This window comes from Bombina bombina, chromosome 9, assembly GCF_027579735.1.
Source record: "Bombina bombina isolate aBomBom1 chromosome 9, aBomBom1.pri, whole genome shotgun sequence".
Classification (NCBI taxonomy): Eukaryota; Metazoa; Chordata; class Amphibia; order Anura; family Bombinatoridae; genus Bombina; species Bombina bombina.
Window position 1 is genome coordinate 51,653,908 of NC_069507.1, and position 15,433 is coordinate 51,669,340.

Below are 15,433 nucleotides of genomic sequence, written 5' to 3' on the forward strand. Positions count from 1 at the left end.
TGTCTGTGTATGTATGTATGTATGTATGTATGTGTGTGTTTGTGGTTGTGTGTGTGTCTATATGTATGTATGTGTGTGTGTCCAGTCTGTGTATGTATGTGTGTGTTTGTTTACGTTTGTATGTGTGAAGTGTTTTATGCTTATGTTTCATTGAAATACAATAGTACATAACTAATGAAGAACTCCCTAGTTGACTGGATTGTTTGCCCTCCATCAGCTTAGGGCACAAGCATTATCCGACATGAATTTTACTATTGTGTGAGAGATTTATTAATGCACACGTGCTATCTGACATGCAGATGTTTGCTCACACTAGATTAGCCCTTTAGACTAGTGATAAAAAAATAAATTTGGACATGTAATATGAATGCAAAAATGAAAGCATTAAGAATTGTGCTCTAGCATTTTTGTGCTCCATTTGTAGTGTAGACCAAAGGTAATCTGTTTAAATATTGAAAACACAAAATACACTAATATTCCTTTAACTATATTATAAAGAAGATTAGGTACAATATTAGGGTGGGCACTAAAGGGATACAAAAGTCAAAATTGAAATTTGCGTTTCAATTTAAAATAAAAACATTTTTTCTATATACTTCCATTAGCAAATATGATTCTAGTATATGTTATTAATGTTTCCTTCCAGAGGCCTAGATTTGGAGTTCGGCGGTAGCCGTCAAAACCAGCGTTAGAGGCTCCTAACGCTGGTTTTGGCCGCCCGCTGGTATTTGGAGTCAGTCAGGAAAGGGTCTAACGCTCACTTTTCAGCCGCGACTTTTCCATACCGCAGATCCCCCTACGTCATTTGCGTATCCTATGTTTTCAATGGGATCTTTCTAACGCCGGTATTTAGAGTCGTTTCTGAAGTGAGCGTTAGAGCTCTAACGACAAAACTCCAGCCGCCTGAAAATAGCAGGAGTTAAGAGCTTTCTGGCTAACGCCGGTTCATAAAGCTCTTAACTACTGTACCCTAAAGTACACTAACACCCATAAACTACCTATGTACCCCTAAACCGAGCTCCCCCCACATCGCCGCCACTCGATTAAAATTTTTAACCCCTAATCTGCCGACCGCCACCTACGTTATACTTATGTACCCCTAATCTGCTGCCCCTAACCCCGTCGACCCCTGTATTACATTTATTAACCCCTAACCTGCCCCCCACAACGTCGCCGCCAGCTACTTAAAATAATTAACCCCTAATCTTCCGACCGCAAAGCGCCGCCACCTACGTTATCCCTATGTACCCCTAATCTGCTACCCCTAACACCGCCGACCCCTATATTATATTTATTAACCCCTAATCTGCCCCCCTCAACGTCGCCGACACCTGCCTACACTTATTAACCCCTAATCTGCCGAGCGGACCTGAGCGCTGATCGGAACAGCCAATAGAATGCGAGCTCAATCTGATTGGCTGATTGGATCAGCCAATCGGATTGAACTTGATTCTGATTGGCTGATTCCATCAGCCAATCAGAAAATTCCTACCTTAATTCCGATTGGCTGATAGAATCCTATCAGCCAATCGGAATTCGAGGGACGCCATCTTGGATGACGTCCCTTAAAGGAACCGTCATTAGTCGGGAGACAACGGAAGAAGAGGATGGATCCGCGTCGCCTGCTTCAAGATGGACCCGCTCCGCACCGGATGGAAGAAGATCGAAGATGCCGCTTGGAGAAGATGTTTGCCGGTCCGGATGTCCTCTTCTTGCCGGATAGGAGGAAGACTTTGGAGCCTCTTCTGGACCTCTTCAGCACCGGATGATGGATCGCCAACCCCCGCTTGGGTTGGATGAAGATGTTGGAGCCAGGACGGATCGGTGATACCTGGATGGTGAAGACAAGGTAGGAAGATCTTCAGGGGCTTAGTGTTAGGTTTATTTAAGGGGGGTTTGGGTTAGATTAGGGGTATGTGGGTGGTGGGTTGTAATGTTGGGGGGGGGGTATTGTATTTATTCTTTTACAGGCAAAAGAGCTGAAATTCTTGGGGCATGCCCCGCAAAGGGCCCTGTTCAGGGCTGGTAAGGTAAAAGAGCTTGTAACTTTTTTAATTTAGAATAGGGTAGGGAATTTTTTATTTTGGGGGGCTTTGTTATTTTATTAGGGGGCTTAGAGTAGGTGTAATTAGTTTAAAATTGTTGTAATATTTTTCTTATGTTTGAAAATATTTTTTTATTTTTTGTAACTTAGTTCTTTTTTATTTTTTGTACTTTAGCTAGTTTATTTAATTGTATTTATTTGTAGGAATTGTGTTTAATTAATTTATTGATAGTGTAGTGTTAGGTTAATTGTAGGTAATTGTAGGTAGTTTATTTAATTATTTTATTGATAGGGTAGTGTTAGGTTTAATTATATCTTAGGTTAGGATTTATTTTACAGGTAAATTTGTTATTATTTTAACTAGGTAACTATTAAATAGTTCTTAACTATTTAATAGCTATTGTACCTAGTTAAAATAATGACAAAGTTGCCTGTAAAATAAATATTAATCCTAAAATAGCTATAATATAATTATAATTTATATTGTAGCTATATTAGGATTTATTTTACAGGTAAGTATTTAGCTTTAAATAGGAATCATTTATTTAATAAGAGTTAATTTATTTCGTTAGATGTAAATTATATTTAAGTTAGGGGGGTGTTAGTGTTAGGGTTAGACTTAGCTTTAGGGGTTAATACATTTATTAGAATAGCGGTGAGCTCCGCTCGGCAGATTAGGGGTTAATACTTGAAGTTAGGTGTCGGCGATGTTAGGGAGGGCAGATTAGGGGTTAATACTATTTATGATAGGGTTAGTGAGGCGGATTAGGGGTTAATAACTTTATTATAGTAGCGCTCAGGTCCGCTCGGCAGATTAGGGGTTAATAAGTGTAGGCAGGTGTCGGCGACGTTGAGGGGGGCAGATTAGGGGTTAATAAATATAATCTAGGGGTCGGCGATGTTAGGGCAGCAGATTAGGGGTACATAGGGATAACGTAGGTTGCGGCGGTTTACGGAGCGGCAGATTAGGGGTTAAAAAAAATATGCAGGGGTCAGCGATAGCGGGGGCGGCAGATTAGGGGTTAATAAGTGTAAGGTTAGGGGTATTTAGACTCGGGGTACATGTTAGGGTGTTAGGTGCAGACGTAGGAAGTGTTTCCCCATAGGAAACAATGGGGCTGCGTTAGGAGCTGAACGCTGCTTTTTTGCAGGTGTTAGGTTTTTTTTCAGCTCAAACAGTCCCATTGTTTCCTATGGGAGAATCGTGCACGAGCACGTTTTTGAGGCTGGCCGCGTCCGTAAGCAACTCTGGTATCGAGAGTTGCATTTGCGGTAAAAATGCTCTACGCTCCTTTTTTGGAGCCTAACGCAGCATTTGTTTGAACTCTCGATACCAGAGTTAAATTTATGGTGCGGCCAGAAAAAAGCCCGCGGAGCGTTAACAGCCCTTTTACCGCCAAACTCCAAATCTAGGCCAGAGATAGGGAGAGTTCATGGCTTTATTACTTACTGTTGGGAAATACAACACCTGGCCACCAGGAGGAGGCAAAGACACTTCCTCATTACCCCAGTCATTCTTTGCCTTTCCTCATGTTAGGAGGTAGCAGAGAAGTTTCAGAAGATTTGGAGAGTCCTGAAAAAGGGTATCTGCCCTTCGAGATAGGACTGGAGTTTTAAATAGTCATGTCAACCTCTCAGTGAGAGTATTGATGAACGTTAGAGTCTGGAGATGCAGGAAAAGTTTTTCTGCGAAACCATCCAGACTACTGCTAACAGCTCCTAAGCAATCAATGTTGACGAGTTTCACTGCCTGCTTTCTCTTACTCAAGTCCATGTCAGGAGCGCTGCTATAAGACTGTCACACTTGAGAGGCTGTGTTCTGTTCCACAGCATGGATCCTAGAGGTAAGATTGTTTCAATTTTTACACATAAAATGCTATAACAGGGCCACAGTGTGGCTCCTTTATAGGATAGGATCCAGGGTTAATATCCTCTGAAGGAGGTTTATTCGACAGTTGGGGTTAATTAATCAGTGTGTTAATTGTTTACATGCTGCTTTGTGTGATTTTTTCCTGGGCTGATAGACTGTGTGTTTTTAGCTGGAACAAACAGGTTTCACTTTTGTTTCACTTTCATTTTTGAAAGTGTTGCACAGCTCCTATTACTTGCTGTACTTGTAATAAAAGGGTAAGTACTGTCTTGCCCTTCATGTGACCGGGTGTGGTCTATGTTCATTTCCTCCATTCCGGCAGAGACTTGAACCTGAGAAGAGCGTTTCCTCTGTTAACTGTCTGGGTCTAGGAGGTGATGAGTGCCCCAGCCATTGGGAGTATAAAGGTGCAGTTTTCTATAAAAAAAAGTTTTTTATTTGTGTCCTTCTGTGGGTATAACCTGAGACATGGAGGACTTTGACATGTTAGAAGGTACTCCTTCTGTACTAAATCATACCTGTTCATATTGTGCAAAAGGCCATGGTTTTCCTGCCCACTCAATTATGTTCCACATGCCTTAACACCATTATAAAATTTAAAAAGGGAGACAAGCCTGCTAAGGCTCTTAGTCCCTCTGAGTCGTCTACCTCTCAGGACTCGGCGTCCCGTGAAATTACTACCCTTGCTACATTATCCACTCCACATGCAGTTCCCTGTAGCACATCTAATCCTCTATACGGAGGGGGTCTTTTTCCTGCGAACTTTGCCGCGCAGTTACAAACGGCGGTGTCTGCGGCACTCAGTGCATTACCTTGCTCTAACAAACGCAAGAGAAAGATTAAACATAGCTCTCCTGACCCGGAGTCATCTAAATATTTATCAGATTTAGCTATTATGTCCCAGTTATCCAATGATGAGTTAACCTCTGTACCTTCAGAGGGTGAAATTTCTGGGTTGGAGTCCTTAACATCTAAGCCTCCTGCTGCAGAAGAACCATCCATTAGATTTAAAATTGAGCACTTGTGTTTTTTATTAAAGAAGGTTCTGTCTACATTAGAGGTTCCAGAGGCCGCAATGCCTGAAGAACCTATGATACCTAAATTAGACATTAGATTAGTTTACGAAGACAGGAAAGTTCCTTTGACTTTTCCTGTGTCAGTTAAGATGGCGAACATTATTAAGAATGAATGGGAAAGAATTGGTTCTTCCTTTTCCCCCTCTTCTTCTTTTAAAAAGTTGTTCCCGGTCCCGGACCCTCAACTGGATTTGTAGGGCTCCATTCCTAAGGTGGATGGTGGTATCTCTACATTTGCTAAACGTACTACTATACCTCTTGAGGATAGTTCTTTGTTCAGAGAGCCGATGGATAAGAAAATGGAAACCTTTATGAGAAAGATGTTTCAACATACAGGATTTTTGTTTCAACCGGTGGCTGCAGTTGCCGCGGTTGCCGGGGCAGCAACCTACTGGTGCAACTCTTTGTCGGAACTCAATGAGGTGGAGTCTCCCCTTTGAGGATATTCAATACAGAATTAAAGCTCTGAGAATTGCTAATTCTTTTATCTGTGATGCGAACATGCAAAATATTCACCTAAATGCAAAGGCCTCTGGCTTTGCGGTACTAGCCCGCCGGGTGCTCTGGTTGAAGTCTTGGTCTGCAGATATTACTTCTAAGTCCAGACTCCTTTGTCTTCCCTTCAAGGGAAAGATTTTATTTAGTTCAGGCCTGGACCAGAGGCAAGGGTGCCTTCCTACCGCAAAATAAGAAGAACAAGTCTAAGGGACGACAATTGTCAAATTTTTGTTCTGACAAATGCCAATGACAACAATCCTCCTCCAAGCCCGAGCAACCCAAGAGTACTTGGAAGCTGTCTCAGTCCGAGAATAAATCCATGCAGAATAAGAAGCTCGCCAAAAACAAATTAGCATGAAGGGGTGCCCCCCGATCCGGGATCGGATCGTGTAGGGGGCAGACTGTCTCCTTTTTTCAGATGCCTTGTTCAAGGACGTACAGGATCTGTGGGTCCTGGAGGTTGTGTCTCAGGGATACAAGATAGACTTCAATTCTCATCCGCCAAGGGGCAGATTCCTCCTCTCGAATCTGTCTACCAGACCGGAAAAGAGGAATGCCTTTCTATGGTGCGTTCGGGATCTATCCACCTTAGGAGTTGTTGTCCTGGTGCCTATCGAAGAAAGAGGTTTGGGGTTTTATTTAAACCTTTTTGTCGTCCCAAAAAAGAAGGGAACTTTTTGCCAAATTCTGGAACTAAAGTACTTAAACAAATTTCTCAGTGTCCCTTCCTTCAAGATGGAGATGATAAGGTCCATCCTTCCTTTAGTTCAGGAAGGCCAGTTTATGACCACTATAGATCTGAAGGACACTTACCTTCATGTTCCAATCCACAGGGATCACTTTCAGTTCCTGAGGTTTGCATTCCTGGAGGTGCACTTTCAGTTCATTGCCCTTCCATTTGGCCTAGCTACTGGTCCAAGAATCTTTACGAAGGTTCTGGGGGCTCTTCTAGCTGTTGCCAGAACTCAGGGTATTGCAGTAGCCCCATACTTGGATGATATTCTGGTGCAAGCACCATCCTTTTGTCTTGCGGAAGAATTCTTGAAGTCCCTTCTCAGTCTTCTTCGATCACATGGATGGAAGATAAACTTGGAAAAAGAGTTCTCTTATCCCAAGTGCCAGGGTAGAATTCCTTGGTTCTATAATAGACTCCATATCCATGAGGATATTTCTAACAGACCAGAGACATTGAAAGCTAACTTTGGCATGTCTTGCCCTCCGGACCTCCTTGAGTCCCTCTGTGGCTCAGTGTATGGAGGTGATTGGTCTCATGGTGTCCTGCATGGACATCATTCCTTTTGCCAGGTTCCGTCTCAGACCTTTACAACTGTGCATGCTGAGGCAGAGGAACGGCAATCATTCAGATCCGTCTCAACAGATTGTATTAGACAGCCGGTCGAGAGAATCGCTCTATTGGTGGCTCTGTCCAGATCATCTGTCCCAAGGTTCTTAAGACCATCCTGGGAGATTGTGACTACGGACGCCAAGCCTATCCGGATGGGGAGCTGTTTGGGATGCCAGGAAGGCACAGGGGTTGTCGACTCAGGATGAGTCCTCCATCCCGATCAATATTTTGGAACTACAGGCAATCTTCAAGGCCTTGAAGGCTTGGCCACTTCTGGGTTCATCCCAGTTTATCAGATTCCAATCAGACAATATAACCTCGGTGGCTCACATCAGTGATTTTCAACCTTTTTTTTTTTTTGCAGTGGCACATTTTTTTACATTAAAAAATCCTGCGGCACACCACCATCCCACAATTTTACAAAATCACACATTGTAGCCTAATACAGCATATATATATATATATATATATATATATATATATATATATATATATATATATATATATATATATATATACAGGTGGCCCTCGTTTTACAACGGTTCAATTTACACCGTTTCAGAATAACAACCTTTTTTTCCAGTCATGTGACTGCTATTGAAAAGCATTGAGAAGCAGTGCATTTATTAAAATAGCCAGTAGGTGGAGCTGTCCGCTTGTGTTGCAGCAAAGCCAAGCAAGCTGAAATTAATCAGTTTAACCAGGCCTGAGCTATCAAGCAGATTTCAAAGGAACAAGATCTTCCTGTCTATAAATCAGTCCAGAATGGAATGCATAGAAAGAACTGTTTGCAGAAAAATGCAAGTGAAGTCTGTGTTGTGTGATTATTTTATTAGGTTTATAATGCTGTTTAACATTTAAAGTCTTCATTTCAAAGCTTTAAAAATAATGTATTAGGTGTTATTTATGACAATTTTGAGAGGGGCCTGGAACCTATCTCCCTCACTTCCCATTGACTTACATTATAAACTGGGTTTCAATTTACAACAGTTTCGATTTACAACCATTCCTTCTGGAACCTAACCCCGGTGTAAACTGAGGGCTACCTGTATATATATCTCAAAATAACAAGAGTATTGCATTGAGCAATGATACTTTTTTTATTGGACTAACTATACATTTATAAGTTGACAAGCTTTCGGAAGAGTTCCTTCCTTTATCAAGTCTGAAGCAATACATATAGTGTATACATATATATATATATATATATATATATATATATATATATATATATATATATATATATATATATATATATATATATATATATATATATATATATATATATATATATATATATATACAGGGAGTGCAGAATTATTAGGCAAATGAGTATTTTGACCACATCATCCTCTTTATGCATGTTGTCTTACTCCAAGCTGTATAGGCTCGAAAGCCTACTACCAATTAAGCATATTAGGTGATGTGCATCTCTGTAATGAGAAAGGGTGTGGTCTAATGACATCAACACCCTATATCAGGTGTGCATAATTATTAGGCAACTTCCTTTCCTTTGGCAAAATGGGTCAAAAGAAGGACTTGACAGGCTCAGAAAAGTCAAAAATAGTGAGATATCTTGCAGAGGGATGCAGCACTCTTAAAATTGCAAAGCTTCTGAAGCGTGATCATCGAACAATCAAGCGTTTCATTCAAAATAGTCAACAGGGTCGCAAGAAGCGTGTGGAAAACCAAGGGGCAAAATAACTGCCCATGAACTGAGAAAAGTCAAGCGTGCAGCTGCCAAGATGCCACTTGCCACCAGTTTGGCCATATTTCAGAGCTGCAACATCACTGGAGTGCCCAAAAGCACAAGGTGTGCAATACTCAGAGACATGGCCAAGGTAAGAAAGGCTGAAAGACGACCACCACTGAACAAGACACACAAGCTGAAATGTCAAGACTGGGCCAAGAAATATCTCAAGACTGATTTTTCTAAGGTTTTATGGACTGATGAAATGAGAGTGAGTCTTGATGGGCCAGATGGATGGGCCCGTGGCTGGATTGGTAAAGGGCAGAGAGCTCCAGTCCGACTCAGACGCCAGCAAGGTGGAGGTGGAGTACTGGTTTGGGCTGGTATCATCAAAGATGAGCTTGTGGGGCCTTTTCGGGTTGAGGATGGAGTCAAGCTCAACTCCCAGTCCTACTGCCAGTTTCTGGAAGACACCTTCTTCAAGCAGTGGTACAGGAAGAAGTCTGCATCCTTCAAGAAAAACATGATTTTCATGCAGGACAATGCTCCATCACACGCGTCCAAGTACTCCACAGCGTGGCTGGCAAGAAAGGGTATAAAAGAAGAAAATCTAATGACATGGCCTCCTTGTTCACCTGATCTGAACCCCATTGAGAACCTGTGGTCCATCATCAAATGTGAGATTTACAAGGAGGGAAAACAGTACACCTCTCTGAACAGTGTCTGGGAGGCTGTGGTTGCTGCTGCACGCAATGTTGATGGTGAACACATCAAAACACTGACAGAATCCATGGATGGCAGGCTTTTGAGTGTCCTTGCAAAGAAAGGTGGCTATATTGGTCACTGATTTGTTTTTGTTTTGTTTTTGAATGTCAGAAATGTATATTTGTGAATGTTGAGATGTTATATTGGTTTCACTGGTAAAAATAAATAATTGAAATGGGTATATATTTGTTTTTTGTTAAGTTGCCTAATAATTATGCACAGTAATAGTCACCTGCACACACAGATATCCCCCTAAAATAGCTATAACTAAAAACAAACTAAAAACTACTTCCAAAACTATTCAGCTTTGATATTAATGAGTTTTTTGGGTTCATTGAGAACATGGTTGTTGTTCAATAAAAAAATTAATCCTCAAAAATACAACTTGCCTAATAATTATGCACTCCCTGTATATATATATATATATATATATATATATATATATATATATATATATATATATATATATATATATATATATATATATAAAATGTAGGGGAAACGGCACACAGCATCCAGTCGGGCACTGCTAACATAAGTATACAAAGTCCTAAGGACAGGTGTGGGGTTCCTTAGGACTTTGTATGTGTGTATATATATATATATATATATATATATATATATATATATATATATATATATATATATACACACACACATACTGTACTGTGCTGTCATGCCATGCCTCATACAAACTATACAGATGGGACATATTGTTTCACATCCGTTTTTTATGTATACACATTATGCACTCACACAATTCTTCACAATTTCCATTCCTCTCCCTTGCTTGTTCACCCTCTCTTGTACTAAATTGCAATCCTCTCCCTCACTCATGAAGTTAGGTTGTCATATTCGAAACTTGAACTCCAGCCCTACTGCTATACAGCTTTGATCTTTCATGCTTTCTTCGGTTGTCATGCACCTTGGTCTAAGAAGAATCTTCATGACTGCTAAACAGCACTGCACATTCCATCTGTTCAGGCCAGTAAGGGAAAAAAATAAATTAGGGGGAATTTCGCCCATGCATAGTGGATTTGCCGCATAAATTTCTAAAGTAATGTAAAAGATAGATATAGATAGATATTTGTGCATCTGCGATAATAAGTTTGGTAGAACATTTCTGCTTAATTTACTGTAATTAGCTGCATATCATGGCTTGGTTCCCGGCCTAGCAGTAGTCACAAAGCTTACTTCTTTCCTATTTTCATTCAGTGCTTTTTACATAAAAATGTTTACATTCTCCAGAACAAGCCAAAAAGCATGGGCACACCTATAGCATTCAGTGAGAGTGTTCTACCTAGCACTTTATTAAATTAAGGACATTATCATAATGGGTTAATAGGCCCTGTTAACTTCACCTGGTTCCCAGCAAATAGTAGACGGGAGACGGAACCCGCGGAGAGAGCCGGACAATGTCAGCCGTAAATCCCGCCCTTCACCAAGCTGAACAAATTAACATGTTTAAGTAGAAACAACTTCCACTTGTCAATAGCATCATCGGTGTTGTGACTGTACTGTCACCCGCATCCTGAGTCTACTCTGCTCAAAGCAGGGCGGTCGCTCACCTAATGATTAATTTACAATACATAACATAATGATTGTTTTTGAATGAATCTAAATATGTCATGTTGTAAATGATGCTGTCTGTCTGATGAGCCTGCCTCTGTGATGGCGGCACACCTGATGATCTCTCACGACACACTAGTGTGCCACGGCACAGACAGTGGTTGAAAATCACTGGCTTATGTCAAACATCAGGGGGGAACGTGAAGTTCCTTGGCAATGAAGGAAGTATCTCAAATTCTAGAGTGGGCGGAGGCCCACAGCTGTTCTGTCAGTGATCCACATTCCTGGTGTGGACAACTGGGAGGCGGATTTTCTCAGCAGGCAATCCTTCCATCCAGGGGAATGGTCTCTCCATCCCGAGGTGTTTGCAGAGATATGCAGCAAGTGGGCGATGCCGGAGATAGATCTCATGGCATCCTGTCTAAATACCAAGCTACCCAGGTATGGGTCGAGGTTGAGGGATCCCCAAGCAGATCTAATAGATGCACTAGCAGTGCCCTGGAGGTTCAAACTCATATCTTTTTCCTCCATTACTGCTTCTTCCTCGAGTGGTGGCCCACATCAAGCAGGAGCAGGTATCAGTAATTCAGATTGCTTCATTGAGGCCGTGAAAGAACGTGGTTCATGGATCTAGTGGGGATGTCCTCATCTCCTCTATGGAAGTTACCTTGTCGCAGAGACCTGCTGATACAAGGTCCATTTATTCATCAAAATCTAGATTCTCTGAGGCTGACTGCGTGGACATTGAACGCTTAGTCTTAGCCAAGAGAGGTTTCTCTGAGAGTGTCATTGAAACTCTTATTCAAGCTCATAAACCAGTTACTCGGCGTATCTACCACAAGGTGTGGAGGACCTACTTAATCTGGTGTGAAGAGTGTGTTTTTTTCCTGGCACAGAGTTAAGGTTGCCAGGATCTTATCTTTTCTCCAGGATGGGCTGGAGAAGGGCCTTTCTGCTAGTTCCCTGAGGGGACAGATTTTGGCCCTGTCGGTTTTATTGCACAAGAGACTGGCTGAGCTTCCAGAAGTGCAGTCCTTTGTTAAGGCTTTGATTAGGATCAGACCTGTATTTAGACTTCCCTATCTTTTTGGTTAAGGAGTGTCATCTGCTTAGCTTACAAGACAGCGGGACATTGTCCTCCTGAGAGGATAATGGCTCATTACACTAGAGCAGTGGCTTCCTCTTGGGCCTTTAAGAATGAGGCCTCTATAGATCAGATATGTAAGGTGGCTACCTGGTCCTCCTTACATACCTTTTAAAAATTTTACAAGTTTGATGTTTTTGCTTCGGCTGAAGTAGCTTTCGTGAGAAAAGTTTTGCAGGCTGTGGCGCCCTCAGAATAGGATCCGCCTCTTCCTTTTTGTTCCCTCCTGTTATTCATTCAGTGTCCTCTGGAGCTTGGGTATAGTTTTCCCAACAGTAAGGAATGAAGCCGTGGTCTCTCCCTATCTTAGCAAGAAAAATATAATTTATGCTTACCAGATAAATTCCTTTCCTTCTGGATAGGGAGAGTCCACGGTCCCCAACCATTTTTTCTTGTCTATGGGCGGTCCCCTATAATTTATTTTATTCATCTGGCACCATTTATACCCTAATGTTTCTCCTACTTTTCCTTGATCCCTCAGCAGAATGACTGGGGTAATGAGGAAGTGGGAGGGATATTTAAGTCTTTGGCTGGGGTGTCTTTGCCTCCTCCTGGTGGCCAGGTGTTGTATTTCCCAACAGTAAGAAATGAAGCCGTGGACTCTTCCTATCCGGAAGGAAAGGAAATTATCTGGTAAGCATAAATTATGTTTTTTCAGTGACATATGTACATATGCTGTGAGGGCTCGTGCACCAGTATTCAAGCTGTGCTGTGTATTGTGCCTGAGAAGACTAAATTTGGGTCATACAAGCCACCACCAACTCTCTGAGAAGGTGCAGTGTTTGAAGACTGGTGCACAAGCCCTCACAGCATATGTGCATATGTTGCCGAAAAAAACAGAAATAACGTTTACTAGAAGCCAACTTGCGAATGGCAGTCTATTGCAAAAATGCTTCTAGTTAAATATGAAATGCACTCATGCACATTTCAATTTTGACGCTTCCATCACTCATGCACATTTCAATTTTGACGCTTCCATCCCTTAAAGGGATATTGTACACTAGCTTCTTCTTTGCATAAATGTTTTGTAGATGATCCATTTATATATCCCATCTGGTAGCGTTTTTATAAAAAAAAAAATTTTTTTTTTTTTAAGAGCATTGTGCTGACTCCTAACCAAGCCCCACAGTGTCAGATGTATACATGCGGCTCCTATTTATGTTATCTGTCTTTTACTATGTAGACATGGGGGGAGGTGGGGAGTGTCTGCTCTTTTTGTTTACCCAGCCCCTTTCAGTGGGTGTCCCAGACTCCCTCATTAACAGTGTTAAACTGGGAGCTTCTAAATAAGTTTTTAAAAGGTTTTACACTAGATTTTTATATCAGTATCTGTGCATATTATTCTTTATAGTCGTGTCTATTACATGCAGTTATATGAAAAGTGGTGTATACTGTCCCTTTAATGATTACATTAGTTCCAACTTTTCAGTGAAGGGTATAGGACCAGTTATATGTCCAAAATCCAGGTCTATAGAAACTTCCTCTTTCTGACACATGGAATTTTAGAAATGTAATATTCGCATCTTCTTCTTTTCTTCCCACATGTTTTGAGAAGTATAATTCACAGAAACATTTTGTTTCACCAGTAGTAATTTTTCTGTGTCTTTTGTACTGTAATCGCTGTACGGAATTTATCTTGATGAGTTCAACCATAGCTACAATATATTTAGTCAGGTTGGTAACCTTCATATAAAAGGCTTTTAGTCAACCAGTCTGCAGTATATTCTGTAAATGCATATTAAGAGTAATAGCATGATGTATCCTAAATTGAAAATGTCTGTCCTATATTGACATTTAGCAGTTGTTTCTTCCACTTCATCTCTCGACCTTGGTACATGTCTGAAAAGTAATATTATAAGTCTGTGACATTAAATGATTCCTAAATACACCAGTACCTTTTTCCTGTAATAATAAAAATACATTTTGTGATGCAAACATTGTCTGTCAGGGCTGATCAATTATTCAAAGTATAACATTAAAGTTTTAAAAATCACAAAATAATCAATCATATTTCAATTGATAAATAGTTAAATCGATAACTTTATGATTGAGGAGTGAACTGGACATAATATATACCATGAGCACTTACATGGATTTATTAACGGATTCATTCAAGAATTCATTATTATTCATTTATTTGTTTAACATTGTTTGATACACAAATAAAACACATATGGGGCATATTTATGATTGTGCGAGTGGACATGATCCGATATAGTGGATCATATCTGCTGCACATCGATAAATGCCGACAGCATACGCTCTCTGCAATTATCATTGCACCAGCAGTTCTTGTGAACTGCTGATGCAATACCTCCCCCTGCAGATTCGCTAGCAGAGGGTGTCAATCAACCCGATCGCATTCGATCAGGTTGATTTCTGTCGATTTCTGTCCGCCGCCTCAGAGCAGGTGGACAGGTTATGAAGCAGCGATCTTTAAACAGTTGCTTCATAACTTCTGTTTCCCGGTCGCTGGAAACACGGGGCATCAAGCCCCATACGGAGGTTAATAAATATGCCCCATGGAGTGGTAATGATACAAATATTACAGATGTTATTATGTGTTCTGGTAAAGAACAAAACAAATATAAACAATGCAACATTATATATAAGTATGTTTCATATAAATGTTGTTTAGTCTAGAACTGGTAAGAAAAGATGGATAAAATCCTTAATATGACACGAAACCCCAATTTTTTTCTTTTATTATTCAGAAAGAAAATACAATTTTAAACTGTCCAGTTTAATGAACTTATCTAATTTGCTTCACTCTTGTTATTTTTTGTTGAAGGAGCAGCAATGCATTACTAGGGACTAGCTGAACACATAGGGTAAGCCAATAACATGAGGCATATATGTGTAGCCACCAATCAGCAGCTCTTAAAGGATTAGTCTAGTCAAAATTAAACTTTCATGAATCAGATAGAGCATGCAATTTTAAGCAACTTTCTAATTTACTCCTATTATTAATTTTTCTGTGTTCTCTTGGTATCTATATTTGAATGTAAGCTTAGAAGCCAGCCCATTTTTGGTTCAGCACCCTGGGTAGCGCTTGCTGATTGATGGCTACATTTTTACACCCATCAGCAAGCACTACCCAGATGTTGAACCAAAAATGGGCCGGCTCCTATACTTACATTCTTGCTTTTTCAAATAAAGATACCGGGAGAATGAAGAAAAATTAAAAAGGAATAAATTAGAAAGTTCCTTAAACTTGCATGCGCTCTCCGAATAATGAAAGTTCAATTTTGACTAGACTATTCCTTTTTGCCTGCATAGGTATCCTTTTCAACAAATTTGAGTTTCATGTCCCTTTAAAGCAAATCGTAGAGACAACAAATTGAAAGCAAAAAGAGGGGGGGATCCAATGGCATGTGATAACCAAAAGTTATCTAATAGTGTGATGATTTGAATATGAAAAATAAAGGTTTT